Source organism: Oncorhynchus masou, chromosome 17 (genome assembly GCF_036934945.1).
Source record: "Oncorhynchus masou masou isolate Uvic2021 chromosome 17, UVic_Omas_1.1, whole genome shotgun sequence".
NCBI classification, from domain to species: domain Eukaryota; kingdom Metazoa; phylum Chordata; class Actinopteri; order Salmoniformes; family Salmonidae; genus Oncorhynchus; species Oncorhynchus masou.
The window spans coordinates 762,593-785,269 of NC_088228.1; positions in this window are offsets into that span (position 1 = coordinate 762,593).

The following is a 22,677-nucleotide window of genomic DNA, read 5'->3' on the forward strand; positions in this document are numbered from 1 at the left end:
AAAATCAAGTCAAACTTTATTTGCCACATGCTCCGAATACAACAAGTGTAAACTTTACCGTGAAATGCTGACTTACAAGTCCTTAACCAACAGTGAAGTTCAAGAAGAGTTAAGAAAATATTTACCAAATAAACTAAAGTAAAAAATTAAATAATACAAAGTAACACAATAACATAACAATAACGAGGCTATATACAAGGGGGTACCATAAACCGGGTCAGTGTGCGAGGGTACAGGTTCGTTGAGGTCATTTGCAGATGTAGGTAGGGGTGAAGTTACTATGCATATATAATAAACAGTGAGTAGCAGCAGTGTACAAAACAAATGGAGGGGTCAATGTAAATAGTCCAGTGGCCATTTGATTAATTGTTCATCAATCTTATGGTTTGGGGGTAGAAGCTGTTAAAGAGCATTTTGGTCCTAGACTTGGCGCTCCGGTACCACTTCCCGTGTGGTAGCAGAGAGAAACAGTCTATGACTTCGGTGACTGGAGTCTCTGACAATTTTTTGGGGCCTTTCTCTGACACCACCTGGTATAGAGGTCCTGGATGGCAGGAAGCTTGGCCCCAGTGATGTACTGGGCCATTCGCACTACCCTCTGTAGCATCTTACGGTCAGATGCCGAGCAGTTGCCATACCAGGCGGTGATGCAAGGCGTCAGGATGCTCTCGATGGTGCAGCTGTAGAACCTGACTCAACACTATACATGTCAGCTACTACAGCAACTGAAATGACTGCAACACCTAGCAAAGAGCTGCAGTTAGTTTCAGAGTGGGTGGCAAGGAATAAGTTAGTCCTAAATATCAAAAACTAAAAGCATTATATTTGGAAAAAAACACTCACTAAACCCTAAACCTCAACTAAATCTTGTAATAAATAATGTGGAAATTGAACAAGTGGAGGTGACTAAACTGCTTGGAGTAACACTATATTGTAAACTGTCATGGTCAAAACATACTGATACAACAGTAGCTAGGATGGTGAGAAGTCTGTCCATAATAAAGCGCTGCTCTGCCTTCTTAACAACACTATCAACAAGGCAGGTCCTACAGGCCCTAGTTTCTACCTTCTTAACAGCACTATCAACAAGGCAGGTCCTACAGGCCCTAGTTTTGTCGCACCTGGACTACTGTTCAGTCGTGTGGTCAGGTGCCACAAAAAAAGCATTTAGGAAAATTGCAGTTGTCTCAGAACAGGGCAGCGCGGCTGGCCCTTGGATACACAGAGAGCTAATATTAATAATATGCATGTCAATCTCTCCTGGCTCAAAGTGGAGGAGAGATTGACTTCATCACTACTTTTATTTGAGAGCTATTGACATGTTGAATGCACTGAGCTGTCTGTCTAAACTACTGGCACACAGCTCGGACACCCATACATACCCCACATGACATGTCACCAGAGGTCTCTTCACAGTCCCCAAGTCAAGAACAGACTATGGGAGGCACACAGTACTACATAGAGCCATGACTACATGGAACTCTATTCCACAGCACTACATAGAGCCATGACTACATGGAACTCTATTCCACAGTACTACATAGAGCCATGACTACATGGAACTCTATTCCACAGTACTACATAGAGCCATGACTACATGGAACTCTATTCCACATCAAGTAACTGATGCAGCAGTAAAACTAGATTTACAATAACAGATAAAAACACACCTTAAGGAACAGCGGGGACTGTGAAGCAACACAAACATTGGCACAGACACATACTGTACATACATACACACGCACACGATAACATACTCAAATACATACACATGGATTTAGTACTGTAGATATGTGGTAGTGGCGGAGTAGCGGCCTGAGGGCACACAGTGTGTTTTTAAAATGGTATAAACTGTCTTAATTTAGCTGGACCCCATGAAGAGTAGCTGCTGCCTTGGCAGGAACTAACGGGGATCCATAATAAACCCCAGGAAGAGTAGCTGCTGCCTTGGCAGGAACTAACGGGGATCCATAATAAACCCCAGGAAGAGTAGCTGCTGCCTTGGCAGGAACTAACGGGGATCCATAATAAACCCCAGGAAGAGTAGCTGCTGCCTTGGCAGGAACTAAAGGGGATCCATAATAAATCCCAGGAAGAGTAGCTGCTGCCTTGGCAGGAACTAATGGGGATCCATATTAAATATAAAATACAGAAGGCATGTCTACCATTGATATACCATCTGACCACGTGTGGACATGAAATGGGAGCTGTCCAGTTAAACTAAACCCCTGAAAACACATGTTGAATTGTTTTATCAAATAATCTCCAATAGGATGGAGGAATGTGTTTAGGCATCCAGTCCACTCACTCTAGCCTGAAGAGGAATTATACTTGTTACAATGGAGGACTGTCCCTTAGCCAGTCTGCATACAACTAATGTGTGTGTGTGTGTCTGTGCATGTATGTATGGCTGTGTGTATGCATGCGTCTGTTTGTGTGTGTCTATGTGCCTGTGTGTGTGTGTTTGTGTGTGTCAAGCATCTGACTGTGAGTCATTGCATCACAGGACCCAAGCCCTAATAACAGTGTTTTTCATTCATTTTTTTGTAAAGTCATAGTTCTTTGAATTGGAAATACAGACTGCCTGCCTCTCTCCTCCTGACTCCCTCTCTCCTCCTTCTCCTATCTTCTCCTGACTCCCTCTCTCCTCTCGCCTCCTAAGCCTATTACCTTTCTCCTCCTATCCCTCTATGCTCTCCTCTCTCCTCCTCCTAACCCTCTTTCCAGTCTCCTCCAAACCCTCTCCATCTAACCCTCTCTCCTCCTCCTAACCCTCTTTCCAGTCTCCTCCAAACCCTCTCCATCTAACCCTCTCTCCTGTCTCCTCCAAACCCTCTCCATTTAACCCTCCCTATCCTCAGTTTAGAGGTCTGTTGGGTTGGAGAATATGTGTTATAGTCAGAAACATGAGTGTCACAGAGGTAGTCATTTATTTAGTAACATAATCAAACTCAGAGTGGAATAGTGTAGAGGCAGACAGACAGACGGACGGACGGACATTGCTGCAGGCTGATTTGTATTGTTTTTGGCGTGAATCTGATGATTGATTCTCTAAAAGCTCTTCATAGTTAGTTAAATAACTCCCAGTAGCTCCATTTACCCAGGGATGCTGGAGAGGTCATTGTTGCTTCCATACAGACTGAGCTCCCTGTGGGGATGCTGGAGAGGTCATTGATGCTTCCATACAGACTGAGCTCCCTGTGGGGATGCTGGAGAGGTCATTGTTGCTTCCATACAACAATTCAAATCTAATTAAATGTATTTACATCAGCAGATGCCACAAAGTGCTTATAAAGAAACCCAGCCTAAAACCCCAAACAGCAAGCAATGCAGATGTACAAGCACAGTGGCTAGGAAAAACTCCTAGAGAGGAACCAGGCTCTGAGGGGTGACCAGTCCTCTTCTGGCTGTACCGGGTAGAGAGGAACCAGGCTCTGAGGGGTGACCAGTCCTCTTCTGGCTGTACCGGGTAGAGAGGAACCAGGCTCTGAGGGGTGACCAGTCCTCTTCTGGCTGTACCGGGTAGAGAGGAACCAGGCTCTGAGGGGTGGCCAGTCCTCTTCTGGCTGTACCGGGTAGAGAGGAACCAGGCTCTGAGGGGTGACCAGTCCTCTTCTGGCTGTACCAGGTAGAGAGGAACCAGGCTCTGAGGGGTGACCAATCCTCTTCTGGCTGTACCGGGTAGAGAGGAACCAGGCTCTGAGGGGTGACCAGTCCTCTTCTGGCTGTACCGGGTAGAGAGGAACCAGGCTCTGAGGGGTGACCAATCCTCTTCTGGCTGTACCGGGTAGAGAGGAACCAGGCTCTGAGGGGTGACCAGTCCTCTTCTGGCTGTACCGGGTAGAGAGGAACCAGGCTCTGAGGGGTGACCAGTCCTCTTCTGGCTGTGCGATGTGGAGTTTATCAGAGTACACAGCCATTAAAACCCCCTAGAGTTACATAAGAGGAAAATGACTGGTGTCACAGGACCAAAGATAACCGGTACCGGTCAATTAAAAAATGAATGGAAGTATGAAGGTAGTTGAGCCTTATCAAAAAAAGGGGTTTCATGTGTAAAATATATATTTCCTGAGCATTCTTATATCTTCTAGATACAGGACAGACACCTCAAAACCACTTTAAACAATGCCACTTAATATAATGTTTACATACCCTACATTCACTCATCTCATATGTATATACTGTACTAGACACCATCTACTGTCACGGCTTTCGTTGTGGGAAGGAGGAGCGGACCAAAATGCAGCATAGTTGTGATTCATTTTATTTAATACGGAAACTATACAGGATAGACTAACAAAATAACAAACGTACGAAAACCAAAAATAGCCCTAGCTGGTGCAAAACACAGAGACAGGAACAATCACCCACAAACACACAGTGAACCCCAGGCTACCTAAATATGGTTCCCAATCAGAGACAATGACTAACACCTGTCTCTGATTGAGAACCATATCAGGCCAGACATAGAAATAGACAAACAAGACATCCAACATAGAATGCCCACTCAGATCACACCCTGACCAATCAAAACATAGAAACATACAAAGTAAACTATGGCCAGGGCGTGACATCTACTGCATCTTGCCTATGCCGTTCTGTACCATCACTCATTCATATATCTTGTGAAATTGTTAGGTTAGATTACTCGTTGGTTATTACTGCATTGTCGGCACTAGAAGCACAAGGATTTCGCTACACTCGCATTAACATCTGCTAACCATGTGTAAGTGACAAATACAATTTGACTTGATTTGAAACCTTGTTTCTTATTATGAGTTTTTTTGACTGTCTTTGGCCATTTCTGAATGTGTTATTCAATGTGTTTCTCTGGGATATAGTAGTAAAGGCCAAATTCAATATTTTATCAAATAATTCATTTTTTATTTTTTTAAAGCTAAAGGGGTCCTAAAATTCAAAATCAAATCTCTAAATGATCCATAGTAATAGCATCTTAAAATAGTTCCATGTCAGCTTAGAACATCCCAAGGGAAAGGGGGGGGGGGGTAGCCCCATCTGATGAATGTGTCGAGAGATACAGAATAAAAAAATGAATGTCTCCATTGATCCAAGGTCCGGGCAGTTCTGTGCAGACTCAGGACAACTGAGCTTTTAAGAAATAAGCAGATTCAAATTGGTTTCCAATTTTCATGAAGTCTTTGTAATTCAATACATTATACCCGGTATAGAAGATGTATATATCTGGATTTTCCCTTTCTGTGTGTCTGGGGGTCCATCAGATCTGCAGTGTTAGGTGTATAGCACTGAAGGAGACAGGTCCATCCAGGAGCCAGAGAGACAGGACCAGGGAGGCAGGCCCATCCAGGGTCCAGGGAGACAGGCCAGAGGGACAGGCCAGGGAGGCAGGCCAGAGAGACAGGACCAGGGAGACATGATCAGGGAGGCAGGACCAGGGAGACAGGACCAGGGAGACAGGACCAGGGAGGCAGGCCCATCCAGGAGCCAGGGAGACAGGACCAGGGAGACAGGCCAGAAAGACAGGACCAGGGAGACAGGCCAGAGAGACAGGACCAGGGAGGCAGGCCAGAGAGACAGGACCAGGGAGGCAGGCCAGAGCCAAGAGGCTGAGAGACAGGACATAACAGGGACCAGAGAGACAGGCCAGATAGCCAATAGAAAGTCAATATAATGCCAGTAGAAAGTCAATATAATGCCAGTAGAAAGTCAATATAATGCCAGTAGAAAGTCAATATAATGCCAGTAGATAGCCAATAGAAAGTCAATATAATGCCAGTAGAAAGTCAATATAATGCCAGTAGAAAGTCAATAGAAAGTCAATATAATGCCAGTAGATAGCCAATAGAAAGTCAATATAATGCCAGTAGATAGCCAATAGAAAGTCAATATAATGCCAGTAGAAAGTCAATATAATGCCAATAGAAAGTCAATATAATGCCAATAGAAAGTCAATATAATGCCAGTAGATAGCCAATAGAAAGTCAATATAATGCCAGTAGAAAGTCAATATAATGCCAGTAGAAAGTCAATATAATGCCAGTAGATAGCCAATAGAAAGTCAATATAATGCCAGTAGAAAGTCAATATAATGCCAGTAGAAAGTCAATATAATGCCAATAGAAAGTCAATATAATGCCAGTAGATAGCCAAAAGAAAGTCAATATAATGCCAGTAGATAGTCAATAGAAAGTCAATATAATGCCAGTAGAAAGTCAATATAATGCCAATAGAAAGTCAATATAATGCCAGTAGAAAGTCAATATAATGCCAGTAGATACCCAATAGAAAGTCAATATAATGCCAGTAGAAAGTCACTATAATGCCAATAGAAAATCAATATATTGCCAGTAGATAGCCAATAGAAAGTCAATATAATGCCAGTAGATAGCCAATAGAAAGTCAATATAATGCCAGTAGATAGCCAAAAGAAAGTCAATATAATGCCAGTAGATAGCCAATAGAAAGTCAATATAATGCCAGTAGATAGCCAATAGAAAGTCAATATAATGCCAGTAGAAAGTCAATATAATGTCAGTAGATACCCAATAGAAAGTCAATATAATGCCAATAGAAAATCAATATAATGCCAATAAAAAGTCAATATAATGCCAGTAGAAAGTCAATATAATGCCAATAGAAAGTCAATATAATGCCAATAGAAAATCAATATATTGCCAGTAGAAAGTCAATATAATGCCAGTAGAAAGTCAATATTATGCCAGTAGAAAGTCAATATAATGCCAGTAGAAAGTCAATATAATGCCAATAGAAAGTCAATATAATGCCAGTAGAAAGTCAATATAATGCCAGTAGAAAGTCAATAGAAAGTCAATATAATGCCAGTAGATAGCCAATAGAAAGTCAATATAATGCCAGTAGATAGCCAATAGAAAGTCAATATAATGCCAGTAGAAAGTCAATATAATGGCAATAGAAAGTCAATATAATGCCAGTAGAAAGTCAATATAATGCCAGTAGAAAGTCAATATAATGCCAGTAGATAGCCAATAGAAAGTCAATATAATGCCAATAGAAAGTCAATATAATGCCAGTAGAAAGTCAATATAATGCCAGTAGAAAGTCAATAGAAAGGCAATATAATGCCAGTAGATAGCCAATAGAAAGTCCATATAATGCCAGTAGATAGCCAAAAGAAAGTCAATATAATGCCAGTAGATAGCCAATAGAAAGTCAATATAATGCCAGTAGATAGCCAATAGAAAGTTAATATAATGCCAGTAGAAAGTCAATATAATGCCAATAGAAAGTCAATATAATGCCAGTAGAAAGTCAATATAATGCCAGTAGATACCCAATAGAAAGTCAAAATAATGCCAATAGAAAATCAATATAATGCCAGTAGAAAGTCAATATAATGCCAGTAGAAAGTCAATATAATGCCAATAGAAAATCAATATAATGCCAGTAGAAAGTCAATATAATGCCAGTAGAAAGTCAATATAATGGCACTAGAAAGTCAATATAATGCCAGTAGAAAGTCAATATAATGCCAGTAGAAAGTCAATATAATGCCACGTGCATTTGCAATATGTTTCAATGGGCATTTACCATCACGAATTTGTCATGCTCAAAAATCATGCAGAAATGCAAAATTGACTGGCCTGATGAACACAGGATGGCCTGGCAGTGATAGTTGTGTTGATTTCATTATGTCCATTTGTTTATGTTTTCTCACTTTTGCAAAGTCACTGTGCATTTGCAATATGGTTCAATGGGCATTCACCATCACGAATTTGTCATGCTGTAAAAATCGTGCAGGAATGCGAAATTGACTGGCCCGATGAACTCGGGATGGCTGGGCAGTTGATTCTGGTACCTCTCCATCGCTCGTTAGGGTTGATTTCAGAATGTCACTTTTGGTGATGGTACCTCAATGTTTAATAAACATATTGCAAATGGCCAAGAGTCACCAGCAAGTCATCGTCCATCAGTCAATTAGATATCATTCTGACACCAAACTGATACAAACTGACACCAAACCCACTTTTCCCAACTCGGTTCGTAGCCAACTATCACATACTTCAGAGCTGGCCCAAAATTCACAACGCCTTCGGTTCAAACCATAAAAAAAACATAAAACACGTTGTTACGTTCTAGCTGCGGGTCCATTTCTTATGTTATGTGTAGGCCTAGCTGAGGCGACCCCGAATCCCAAGTTTCGGCTCGATAGGTCATTTGATGTCCGAGCAAAACCCTAATTGGTGCTGAAAATCCACTTTTTTCCAAGACTTGCTACGGGGTCCTTGAAAGAGCTATCGGACAGAAACGTTGGGTTCTGTCTCTATGGGCCGAGACAGTCACAATGCACCTAGTCTTGTGTCTCTGGGACATTTCTAAATGTCAACATTTTCATGATGCAAAAATGAATTGAAGTCATTGCAAATGTACGAGGCTGTTTCTCGGTCCGAGAACCTTCTAGAGCGACGTAACTCACCACGCACTATCGACCTGAGGTCTAGAACAGGATTCTAAAGTTTCGGAACTCTAGGTCTGACGGTTCTTTAAAAGTTCCAACAAGGTTAACTAATGCAGGGAGTGTATGTCTCTACGCACCCCAATGGGTCCCTCCTTCCAAGCAGTGTGTGTGTGTGATTTAGTTTTCCTTTGAAATTTTATGGGAAAAATGACTGATTTACAGTTCATGGGGGTTGCCTAATCACATATATGAAGTTTTGGAAAGATCTGATTTTTTTAACCCCTCGAAACAGCCCATGAGACACCAATTATGGCACTTCCGGTTGGCACAGGAAGCTATAACTCAACACACATCCTCATTGGGATATTACAGAATCCTGAGTTTTAAGTCTTTACCATAAAAACTGACTGATTTACACAGGGTTGAATGCACTATGTCTATCAAACTGCATGCAGGTTAAGGATATACACTTTTAGGGCGATTTTAACCACTTCCGGTTGGTCCAGGAAGCTTAGAATCAACACAGGTAGACCTTATAGTGGCTTGATGGACTGGTACCGAAGACAGGTTCATACGGCATTCATAACCCATATAGGCTCCAGGTTGAATTTAGGGGAGCAGGAAATGTATTCCTATGGGGAGAGATGTCATTGTAATCTGTGAGATCAAAAAACCCTGTTTTTCTGTTAAGGGTTAATGCTACACGGTCAAGGTTAGGCTTGCACAGATTGGGAGGACCTTAGGAACGTACCTGAGGTCGAATTGTGCTTCTCACCCTAACGGTTCTCTCACTGTCACCCAAAAGCAAATGACGTTGTGGGGCAGGCTTCATTTTTGGCCTACTTTTCTAATGGTTGCTGCGCTTAGACCGAGCGAGCTACGGTCAAGCGGGGCATCTCGTTAAACTCGGCACGGCCTAGAAAATATGGAAATGCCATTGCAGGCTCTGTGTGTCTTTAAGCACCGCACTTTGTCACTCCATCCTTGCTGTGTGTGTGTGTCTGTGTGTGTGTGTGTGTGTGTGAGAGAGAGAGCTTTTCTTTGACATCTGTTGGTAGAAATGACTGACTTACAGTTCATGGGGGTTGCCTAATCACACATATTAATTTTTGAAAAGATCTGACCTTTTTAACCCTTGGAAACAGCCACAATGACACCATTAAAGGCACTTCCGGTTGGCACAGGAAGCTATAAATAAACTCATATCCTGATTGGGGTATGCCTTTACAGAATCCTGAGTTATAAGTCTTTACGTTAAGAACTGACTTATTTACGGAGGGTTTAGTGAGTGTGTGTTATTTCAGAAAATCATAGAAAATCACAGAAATCTCGCAGAGCTCCGAAGCACACTTTAAAAAGATTCGTATGAACACCCTGCAACTGGATCTGTAACTGTTTAAAAATCTTTGAACATCACCAATTTGTCATTGTACGATTTCTCTTAAATGACGATAGATAAATGGCTGTTTCTTTTTTTATTGACACTGGAGGCTCCTTGACTTTGACGTGAAGCAGAACAATTATTTCTCTATTTTCATTTTGGACCTTTAATCCCAGAGACATAACTCAAAAACCGCTGAGGCCGCTGAGGCCGAGACGCCATCTTGTTTGGGGCCAACTGCCCATTATGCCAAACCTACGCTCATCAAGTTTCATTTACATTTACATTTAAGTCATTTGGCAGACGCTCTTATCCAGAGCGACTTACAAATTGGTGAATTCACCTTATGACATCCAGTGGAACAGCCACTAATAGGGGAGCGGCTTCGAAATATTTTCCGCTTTGGAGATAAGGCCCCGTCGTGATTCGTGATATTTCGTACAATTGCAATATGATTGCTTATGCCCTCTTGTGGGATTTTCTGGGACAGCGGAAAAATGACCAAAATTTGATTATTTAATAAAATGGAAACCGAATGTCCGAGAAAGTTCGTTTCATGACTTTTCGGTAGGTCCGGCCCTGCCGCACGAATTTTAGAAACGTTCTCGGACGTCTAGTAAGGGACCGTACATTTGCAATATGGACTTTCTCACTAATCATACAGCAAATGTCAAAATGTTCCCTTAAGGTATGGAATGACAGTAGAAAGCCAAAAGAAAATATATAGAACAGAATGACAGTAGAAAGCCAATAGAAAGGTTAGGATAGAAGAGAGCAGCCATTGTTTCTGCTGGGTTATTACGTGTTGGTAAGGATAGAAGAGAGCAGCCATTGTTTCTGCTGGGTTATTAGGTGGTGGTAAGGATAGAAGAGAGCAGCCATTGTTTCTGCTGGGTTATTAGGTGGTGGTAAGGATAGAAGAGAGCAGACATTGTTTCTGCTGGGTTATTAGGTGTTGGTAAGGATAGAAGAGAGCAGCCATTGTTTCTGCTGGGTTATTAGGTGTTGGTAAGGGTAGAAGAGAGCAGACATTGTTTCTGCTGGGTTATTAGGTGTTGGTAAGGATAGAAGAGAGCAGCCATTGTTTCTGCTGAGTTATTAGGTGGTGGTAAGGATAGAAGAGAGCAGCCATTGTTTCTGCTGGGTTATTAGGTGTTGGTAAGGATAGAAGAGAGCAGACATTGTTTCTGCTGGGTTATTAGGTGTTGGTAAGGATAGAAGAGAGCAGACATTGTTTCTGCTGGGTTATTAGGTGTTGGTAAGGATAGAAGAGAGCAGCCATTGTTTCTGCTGGGTTATTAGGTGTTGGTAAGGATAGAAGAGAGCAGCCATTGTTTCTGCTGGGTTATTAGGTGTTGGTAAGGAATGGTAAGGGTTGTGTCCTCTGTGTCTATATGGTCAGACCTCATCGTTTAAGGATGTGATGAGTGACCAACCCATTGCCCAGTAAGGCCTCAGGAGCATCTGTGGCCAAGGGACTGTAATAGCGGGTAGTCGTTTGGTCAGTTATTTAGTTCCGACAGGGCACGCCACGTCAATACAACTTGAAAATGTGGGTAATATTTGGTTAAGATGTTGATTAATGAGATTTGAACCTTTATTCACCCACAAAAAGACAGCCAACAGTTATTTAAATCCGGTACTATCGAGTTGCTCGCTCTTGAAAGCATTTATATTCCAGACATGATCTATACTACTGTTGGCTATTATCATTCTGTGTGACACAATTTGACGATTAACTTGGAACAGCATTGTGGAAAGCCTTGTCCATGTAATAACTTATGCAAAACATAAAATGTCTGAGTCAAAGTTTCAATAAAAATAAATAAATAAATAAATATTGCACCACTAAATAGATGTAGAAACTCAATCATCTCTGCAGGAAAATGTTGGAAAAAAATGTTGGACAACATCATGGCAATGATTGGTACATTTAGAATGCCTTTCCCAAATAGATCAAGAATGAGAATAAGGGATTGGTTGTGAAAGGTCCTCTTCACTATAAGCTCTGGGTGGCTTGTACAGCGTTTTAATTTGCCGTTGCTGTATGGAAGCATCAATGACCTCTCCAGCATCCCCACATGGAGCTCAGTCTGTATGGAAGCATCAATGACCTCTCCAGCATCCCCACAGGGAGGTCAGTCTGTATGGAAGCAACAATGACCTCTCCAGCATCCCCACAGGGAGGTCAGTCTGTATGGAAGCAACAATGACCTCTCCAGCATCCCCACAGGGAGGTCAGTCTGTATGGAAGCAACAATGACCTCTCCAGCATCCCCACAGGGAGCTCAGTCTGTATGGAAGCAACAATGACCTCTCCAGCATCCCCACAGGGAGCTCAGTCTGTATGGAAGCAACAATGACCTCTCCAGCATCCCCACAGGGAGGTCAGTCTGTATGGAAGCAACAATGACCTCTCCAGCATCCCCACAGGGAGCTCAGTCTGTATGGAAGCATCAATGACCTCTCCAGCATCCCCACAGGGAGGTCAGTCTGTATGGAAGCAACAATGACCTCTCCAGCATCCCCACAGGGAGGTCAGTGTGGGTAAATGGAGCTACTGGGAGTTATTTAACTAACTATGAAGAGCTTTTAGAGAATCAATCATCAGATTCACGCCAAAAACAATACAAATCAGCCTGCAGCAATGTCCGTCCGTCCGTCCGTCCGTCTGTCTGTCTGCCTGCTTGCCTGCCTCTACACTATTCCACTCTGAGTTTGATTCTGCTACTAAATAAATGACTACCTCTGTGACACTCATGTTTCTGAATACAACGCATATTCTCCAACCCAACCGACCTCTAAACTGAGGAGAGGGAGGGTTAGATGGAGAGGGTTTGGAGGAGACTGGAAAGGGGGTCAGGAGGAGAGAGGAGAGGGAGTCAGAATGAGAGAGGAGAGCATAGGGTTGGGAGGAGAAATGTATAGGAGGAGACAGGAGAGAGGGTTAGGAGGAGAGAGGAGAGAGGACAGTGGGTCAGGAGGAGAGAGGAGAGGGAGTCAGGAGGAGAGGGGAGAGAAGGTTAGGAGGAGAGAGGAGAGAGGAGAGGGAGGAGAGAGGAGAGGGAGGAGAGAGGAGAGGGGGTCAGGAGGAGAGATGAGAGGGAGTCAGGAGGAGAGTGGGTTAGGAGGAGAGAGGAGAGCATAGAGAGGGTTAGGAGGAGAAAGGAGAGAGGTTAAGGAGGAGAGAGTAGCGAGAGTTGGGAGGAGAGAGGGTTAGGAGAGAGGATAGAGGGTTAGGGGGAGAGAGGAGAGAGGTTTAGGAGGAGAGAGGGTTAGGAGGAGAGCAGATAGAGGTTTAGGAGGAGAGAGGAGAGGGTTAGGAGGAAAGAGGAGAGAGGGTTAGGAGGAGGATGGACAGAGGGTTAGCAGGAGCGAGGAGAGAGGGTTCGGAGGAGAGAGGGTTAGGAGATTTGATTTGATGTGATTTATTAGGATCCGCAATAGCCAATGGCGAAGTCTTACTGGGCTCCGACACGTAACAAAAAAGACATTACAGACAAAATAATTTACCATTTACATACTTTGAAAAACATGAACATGTAGTTTGTGTGTGCCTCTATCAGTTAGACATGTCAGTTTACACAAAACAAGTAGGTCACAAGTGAGAGAGGCGTTGTGCCGTGAGGTGTTTTTTGAAACGCTGGCAACACAAAGTCAACTTTCATTGCTATGCGGACGATACACAGATGTATATTTCAATGAAACATGGTGAAGCCCTGAAATTGCCTGGATGCCTGTGTTTCAGACATTAAATAAAACCCGTTTAAATAGTGTTTGCCTACGGTTTTACTACTTTCATATTTTTTACTGTATCCTTGTCAAGTGCATCCTGTTTAACTAATGCTGTATATATTCTATATATACTACATCTGTATTCAATATATACTATATCTGTCATGCCTGCTCCCGCTCTTCCCCCATGGCGCTCAAGTGCGCCAGGCTACCCTGAATTACGTACTCCTGCTTCCCTCGTCACATGCATCAGCGATTCATCGCAATCACCTGGACAAAATCACCTGTGTTATTTCCACCCCTATATCTGTCTGTTCCCCAGCTCTGTTCCTGCTTCAGCATTAATTGTCGTATGTCATAGTATTTACTGGTTCTGACGCTGTTCCTGTCCACGTCTGTGTAAATGAAACTCTCCGTACCTGCTTCTCGTCTTCAGCGTCGGTTCTTAAAATATCTGTATTCTATATATACTATATCTGTATTCTATATATACTATATCTGTATTCTATATATACTAGATCTGGATTCTATATATACTATATCTGTATTCTATATCTGTATTCTATATATACTATATCTGTATTCTATATATACTATATCTGTATTCTATATATACTATATCTGTATGCTATATCTGTATTCTATATATACTATATCTGTATTCTATATATACTATATCTGTATTCTATATAGACTATATCTGTATTCTATATATACTAGATCTGTATTCTATATATACTATATGTATATTCTACATATACTATAGCTGTATTCTATATATACTATATCTGTATTCGATATCTGTATTATATATATACTATATCTGTATTCTATATATACTATATCTGTATTCTATATATACTATATCTGTATTCTATATCTGTATTCTATATATACTATATCTGTATTCTATATATACTATATCTGTATTCTATATCTGTATTCTATATATACTAAATCTGTATTCTATATATACTATATCTGTATTCTATATATACTATATCTGTATTCTATATATACTATATCTGTATTCTATATATACAATATCTGTATTCTATATCTGTATTCTATATATACTACATCTGTATTCTATATATACCTTATCTGTATTCTATATATACTATATCTGTGTTCTATATATACTATATCTGTATTCTATATCTGTATTCTATAAACTAAATATTCCAATCACATACTGTCCATAATGTCTATAATGTCTATACATCCCATCACATACAGTACCAGTCTGTCACGACTTCAGTCTGTCACGAAGTCGTTACCTCTCCTTGTTCGGGCGGTGCTCGGCGTTCGACGTCACCGGTCTTCTAGCCATCATTGATCCTTTTTTCATTTTCCATTGGTTTTGTCTTGTCTTCCCACACACCTGTTTTCAATCCCATTCATTACCTGTTGTATATTTAACCCTCTGTTTCCCCTCATCTCTTTGTCAGAGATTGTTTTATTGTCAGTGTAGTGTGATTGTTGTATAGGTGCGCGTCGGGTCCTTGTACCCATGTTTGTTTGTTTAAGTACACTTAGCGTTATGGAGCATACTCCGTGGACTTTATTAAAAGACTCCATTTTACACTCCATTTGACTCTCCAGCCACCTATTACACCTATGCATGACACAGTCAAATGTTTGGACACACCTACTCATTCAAGGGTTTTTATTTATTTTTACTACTTGTAGAATAATAGTGAACACATCAAAACTATAAAATAACACATATGGAATTATGTAGTGACCAAAAAAGTGTTAAACAAATCTAAATATATTTTAGATTTTAGATTCCTCAAAGTAGTCACCCTTTGTCTTGATGACAGCGTAGCACATTCTTGGCAATCTCTCAACCAGCTTCACATGGAATGCTTTTCCAACAGTCTCGAAGGAGTTCCCACATCTGCTGAGCACTTGTTAGCTGCTTTTCCTTAACTTTGTGGTCCGACTCTCAAATAAAGAAAATCCCTTGAATGAGTAGGTGTTCTAAATCTGTTGACCGATAGTGTATATACTCTCTATACACACCATCATATATAATGTCTATACACACCATCATATATACTGTCTATACACACAATCATATATACTGTCTATACACCATCAAAAATACTGTCTATACACACCATCATATATACACCATCATATATATACCATCATATACAGTATACACCATCATATATACACCATCATATATCTGTCTACACACACCATCTTATATACTGACTGACTTCCGGCGCCGACAGAGATGGCCGCCTCGCTTCGCGTTCCTAGGAAACTATGCAGTTTTTTGTTTTTTTACGTGTTATTTCTTACATTAGTACCTCAGGTCATCTTAGGTTTCATTACATACAGCCGAGAAGAACTACTGTATATAAGATCAGCGTCAACTCACCATCAGTACGACCAAGAATATGTTTTTCGCGACGCGGATCCTGTGTTCTGCCTTACAAACAGGACAATGGAATGGATCGCATGCAGCGACCCCAAAAAACGACTCTGAAAAAGAGGGAAAAGTAGCGGTCTTCTGGTCAGACTACGGAGACGGGCACATCGTGCCCCACTTCCTAGCATTCTTCTTGCCAATGTCCAGTCTCTTCACAACAAGGTTGATGAAATCCGAGCAAGGGTAGCATTCCAGAGGGACATCAGAGACTGTAACGTTCTGTGCTTCACGGAAACATGGCTCACTGGAGACACGCTATCCGATGCGGTGCAGCCAACGGGTTTCTCCACGCATCGCGCCGACAGAAACAAACACCTTTCTGGTAAGAAGAGGGGTGGGGGTGTATGCCTTATGGCTAACGAGGCATGGTGTGATGAAAGAAACATACAGGAACTCAAATCCTTCTGTTCACCTGATTTAGAATTCCTCACAATCAAATGTACCTACCAAGAGAATTCTCTTCGATTATAATCACAGCCGTATATATCCCCCCCCAAGCAGACACATCGATGGCTCTGAACAAACTTTATTTAACTCTTTGCAAACTGGAAACCATTTATCCGGAGGCTGCATTCATCGTTGTTGGGGATTTTAACAAGGCTAATCTGAAAACAAGACTCCCTAAATTTTATCAGCATATCGATTGCGCAACCAGGGGCGGAAAAACCTTGGATCACTGTTACTCTAACTTCCGCGACGCATATAAGGCCCTGCCCCGCCCCCCTTTCGGAAAAGCTGACCACAACTCCATTTTGCTGATACCTGCCTACAGACAAAAGCTAAAAAAAGAAGCTCCCACGCTGAGGTCTGTCCAACGCTGGTCCGACCAAGCTGACTCCACACTCCAAGACTGCTTCCATCACGTGGACTGGGACATGTTTCGTATTGCGTCAAATAACAACATTGACGAATACGCTGATTCGGTGTGCGAGTTCATTAGAATGTGCGTTGAAGATGTCGTTCCCATAGCAACGATTAAAACATTCCCTAACCAGAAACCTTGGATTGATGGCAGCATTCGTGTGAAACTGAAAGCGCGAACCACTGCTTTCAATCAGGGCAAGGTGTCTGGTAACATGACTGAATACAAACAATGCAGCTATTCCCTCCGTAAGGCTATCAAACAAGCTAAGCGTCAGTACAGAGACAAAGTAGAATCCCAATTCAACGGCTCAGACACAAGAGGCATGTGGCAGGGTCTACAGTCAATCACGGACTACAGGGAGAAATCCAGCCCAGTCACGGACCAGGATGTCTTGCTCCCAGGCAGACTAAATAACTTTTTTGCCCGCTTTGAGGACAATACACTGCCTGCAACGGAAAAATGCGGTCTCTCCTTCACTGCAGCCGAGGTGAATAAAACATTTAAACGTGTTAACCCTCGCAAGGCTGCAGGCCCAGACGGCATCATCAGCCGCGCCCTCAGAGCATGCGCAGACCAGCTGGCTGGTGTGTTTACGGACATATTCAATCAATCCCTATACCAGTCTGCTGTTCCCACATGCTTCAAGAGGGCCACCATCGTTCCTGTTCCCAAGAAAGCTAAGGTAACTGAGCTAAACGACTACCGCCCCGTAGCACTCACTTCCGTCATCATGAAGTGCTTTGAGAGACTAGTCAAGGACCATATCACCTCCACCCTACCTGACTCCCTAGACCCACTCCAATTTGCTTACCGCTCAAATAGGTCCACAGACGATGCAATCTCAACCACACTGCACACTGCCCTAACCCATCTGGACAAGAGGAATACCTATGTGAGAATGCTGTTCATCGACTACAGCTCGGCATTCAACACCATAATACCCTCCAAGCTCGTCATCAAGCTCGAGACCCTGGGTCTCGACCCCGCCCTGTGCAACTGGGTACTGGACTTCCTGACGGGCCGCCCCCAGGGGGTGAGGGTAGGTAACAACATCCTCAACACTGGGGCCCCACAAGGGTGCGTTCTGAGCCCTCTCCTGTACTCCCTGTTCACCCACGACTGCGTGGCCACGCACGCCTCCAACTCAATCATCAAGTTTGCGGACGACACAACAGTGGTAGGCTTGATTACCAACAACGACGAGACGGCCTACAGGGAGGAGGTGAGGGCCCTCGGAGTGTGGTGTCAGGAAAATAACCTCACACTCAACGTCAACAAAACTAAGGAGATGATTGTGGACTTCAGGAAACAGCAGAGGGAACACCCCCTATCCACATCGATGGAACAGTAGTGGAGAGAGTAGCAAGTTTTAAGTTCCTCGGCATACACATCACAGACAAACTGAATTGGTCCACTCACACAGACAGCATCGTGAAGAAGGCGCAGCAGCGCCTCTTCAACCTCAGGAGGCTGAAGAAATTCGGCTTGTCACCAAAAGCACTCACAAACTTCTACAGAGGCACAATCGAGAGCATCCTGGCGGGCTGTATCACCGCCTGGTACGGCAACTGCTCCGCCCTCAACCGTAAGGCTCTCCAGAGGGTAGTGAGGTCTGCACAACGCATCATCGGGGGCAAACTACCTGCCCTCCAGGACACCTACACCACCCGATGTTACAGGAAGGCCATAAAGATCATCAAGGACATCTACCACCCGAGCCACTGCCTGTTCACCCCGCTATCATCCAGAAGGCGAGGTCAGTACAGGTGCATCAAAGCTGGGACCGAGAGACTGAAAAACAGCTTCTATCTCAAGGCCATCAGACTGTTAAACAGCCACCACTAACATTGAGTGGCTGCTGCCTACACACTGACACTGACTCAACTCCAGCCACTTTAATAATGGGAATTGATGGGAAATGTTGTAAATATATCACTAGCCACTTTAAACAATGCTACCTTATATAATGTTACTTACCCTACATTATTCATCTCATATGCATACGTATATACTGTACTCTATATCATCGACTGCATCCTTATGTAATACATGTATCACTAGCCACTTTAACTATGCCACTTTGTTTACATACTCATCTCACATGTATATACTGTACTCGATACCATCTACTGTATCTTGCCTATGCTGCTCTGTATCATCACTCATTCATATATCCTTATGTACATATTCTTTATCCCCTTACACTGTGTATAAGACAGTAGATTAGGAATTGTTAGTTAGATTACTTGTTGGTTATTACTGCATTGTCGGAACTAGAAGCACAAGCATTTCGCTACACTCGCATTAACATCTGCTAACCATGTGTATGTGACAAATAAAATTTGATTTGATTTTTGTCTATATACACCATTATATATACAGTCTATACACACCACCATATATACTGTCTATACACACCATCATATATACTGTCTTTACACACCATATATACACCATCATATATACACCATCATATAAACTGTCTATACACACCATCATATATACTGTCTATACACACCATCATACATACACCATCATATATACACCATCAAAATTACTGTCTTTACACACCATATATACACAATCATATATACACCATCAAAAAAACTGTCTTGACACACCATCATATATACTGTCTGTACACACCATCGTATATACACCATCATATATACATCATCATGTATACTGTCTATACACACCATCATATATACAGTCTATACCACATCAAATATACTGTCTATACCACATCAAATATACTGTCTATACACACCATCAAATATACTGTCTATACCACATCACATATACTGTCTATACACACCATAATATATACACCATCATATATACTGTCTATACACACCATCATATATAATGTCTATACACACCATCATATATACACCATCATATATAATGTCTATACACACCATCATATATAATGTCTATACACACCATCAAAAATACTGTCTATACACACCATCATATATACACCATCATATATACACCATCATATACAGTATACACCATCAAAAATACTGTCTATAAACACCATCATATATACTGTTTATACACACAATCATATGTAATGACTATACACCATCAAAAATACTGTCTATACACACCATCATATATACACCATCATATATACACCATCATATACAGTATACACCATTATAAATACTGTCTATACACCATCAAAAATACTGTCCATACACACCATCATATATACTGTTTATACACACCATCATATATACACCATCATATATACTATCTTTACACACCATCATACAGTGCCTTGCGAAAGTATTCGGCCCCCTTGAACTTTGAGACCTTTTGCCACATTTCAGGCTTCAAACGGACCTCTGTCTGTACACCATCAAATATACTGTCTATACACACCATCATATATACTGTCTATACCACATCAAATATACTGTCTATACCACATCAAATATACTGTGTATACACACCATCAAATATACTGTTAAAAACAACATCATTTATACTGTCTATACACCATCAAATATACTGTCTATACCACATCATATATACTGTCTATTCACACCATCATATATACTGTCTATACACCATCAAATATACTGTCTATACACATCAATGCAAAAAGAAAGCCAGCCACATCACGGTCACCAACACCACACTACCAGACGAGCACAAAGACCGAAGGCCGAGGAGGGCCCCCAATGACAACGTAGGATACACACTCACAGTCTCCACTGACGATGAATGTAAGTCATTCAAACGTGTTAACCCTGGCAAGGCTGCCGGCCCAGACTGAATCCCTAGACATGCCCTCAGAGCATCTGCAAACCAGCTGGCTGTTGTTCTCGAACATATCTCCCAGGCCGCTATACCCACCTGCATCAAGATGTCCACTATTATCCCCCTGCCCAAGAAAGGGAAAGTAACTGAACTGAATGACTACCGTCCCGTAGCACTAACTTCCATCATCATGAGGTGCTTTGAGAGATTAGTCAAGGACCATATCACCTCCTCCCTCCCCGACCCACTCGAGCCTCACCAATTCCTCCCTGACAGATTCACAGACGACACAATTGACATTACACTGCACACGGCCCTTACCCATCTGGACAAAAGGAATGCATATGTGAGGATGCTGTTCATCGGCTACAGCTCAGCCTTCATTACCATAGTGCCCTAGAAGCTCATTACAAAGTTCACAGCCCTGGGTCTGAACTCCTCCCTATGCAACTGGTTCCTGGACTTCCTGGAGGGCCGCTCCTAGGTGGTGAAGTTAGTCAACATTACCTCTTCAACACTGATTCTCAACACAGGGGCCCAACAAGGGTGCGTCCTCAGTCCCGTCCATATTCCCTGTATAACCATAACTGCGTGGCCTCACACAGTTCTAACTCCATCATCAAGTTCGCTGAGGACAAATTATTTACTTCTGATACCGGACCAGGCCCAAATCCCCATCATTTGCATGAAGTACCATCTGTTCCATTGGCCAACGTGCATTCATTGGAGAATAAACTGAATTAGCTCCGTTTGAGACTATCCTACCAACCGGACATTAAAAACTGGAATATATTTTGTTTCACGGAGTCGTGGCTGAATGACCACATGGATAATATACAGTTGGCTTGGTGTTCTGCACATCAGAACAGCTGCCTCCGGTAAGACAAGCGGTGGTCTGTGTCTATTTGTCAACAACAGCTGGTGCACGAAATATAATATTATTAAGGAAGTCTCAAGGTTTTGCTCACCTGAGGTAAAGTATCTCATGATAAGATGTAGACCACACTATTTACCAAGTGACCCTTTCATCTATATTTTTCGTAGCTGTCTATTTACGACCACAAACAGATGTTGTCACTAAAACTGCACTCAACGAGCTGTGTAAGGCCCTAAGCAAACAATGCTCATTCAGAGGTGGTGCTCCTAGTGGCTGGGAACTTTAATACAGGGAAACTTAAATCCATTTTACATCATGTCTACCAGCATGTTAAATGTGCAACCAGAGGGGAAAAAACTCTAGACAACATTTACTCCACACACACAGAGACAAGTACACAAATCTCCTACTCCCTCCATTTGGCAAATCTTACCATAATTATATCCTCCTGATTCCTGCTTACAAGCAAAAACTAAAGCAGGAAGTACTAGTGACTCGCTCAATACGGAAGGGGTCAGATGACGCGGATGCTAAGCTACAGGACTGTTTTGTTGCTCAGTGTCACGCCCTGGTCGAAATATATTATATTTATCTTCATTTATTTGGTCAGGCCAGGGTGTGACATGGGTTATTGTGGTGTGTTTTTGTCTTGGGGTTTTTGTGGGGCGTATAGTATAGTCTATGGCTGCCTGAGGCGGTTCTCAATCAGAGTCAGGTGATTATCGTTGTCTCTGATTGGGAACCATATTTAGGCAGCCATATTCTTTGAGTGTGTCGTGGGTGATTGTTCCTGTCTCTGTGTCTTCACCAGATAGGACTGTTTAGGTTTTCACGTTCCGTTTGTTGTTTTTGTATTGTTCGTGTTTTTTCGTTCTTCATTAAACATGTCTCATAAATACCACGCTGCATTTTGGTCCGCTCCTCCTTCAACAGAAGAAATCCATTACACTCAGACTGGAATATGTTCCGGGATTCATCCCAATGGCATTAAGGAGTACACCACATCAGTCACCGGCTTCATCAATAAGTGCATCAATGATGTCGTCCCCACAGTGACTGTACGTACATACCCCAACCAGAAGCCATGGATTACAGGCCATATCCGCACTGAGCTAGGGTAGTGCTGCCGCTTTCAAGGAGCGGGACACTAACCCAGACGCTCATATGAAATCCCGCTAAACCC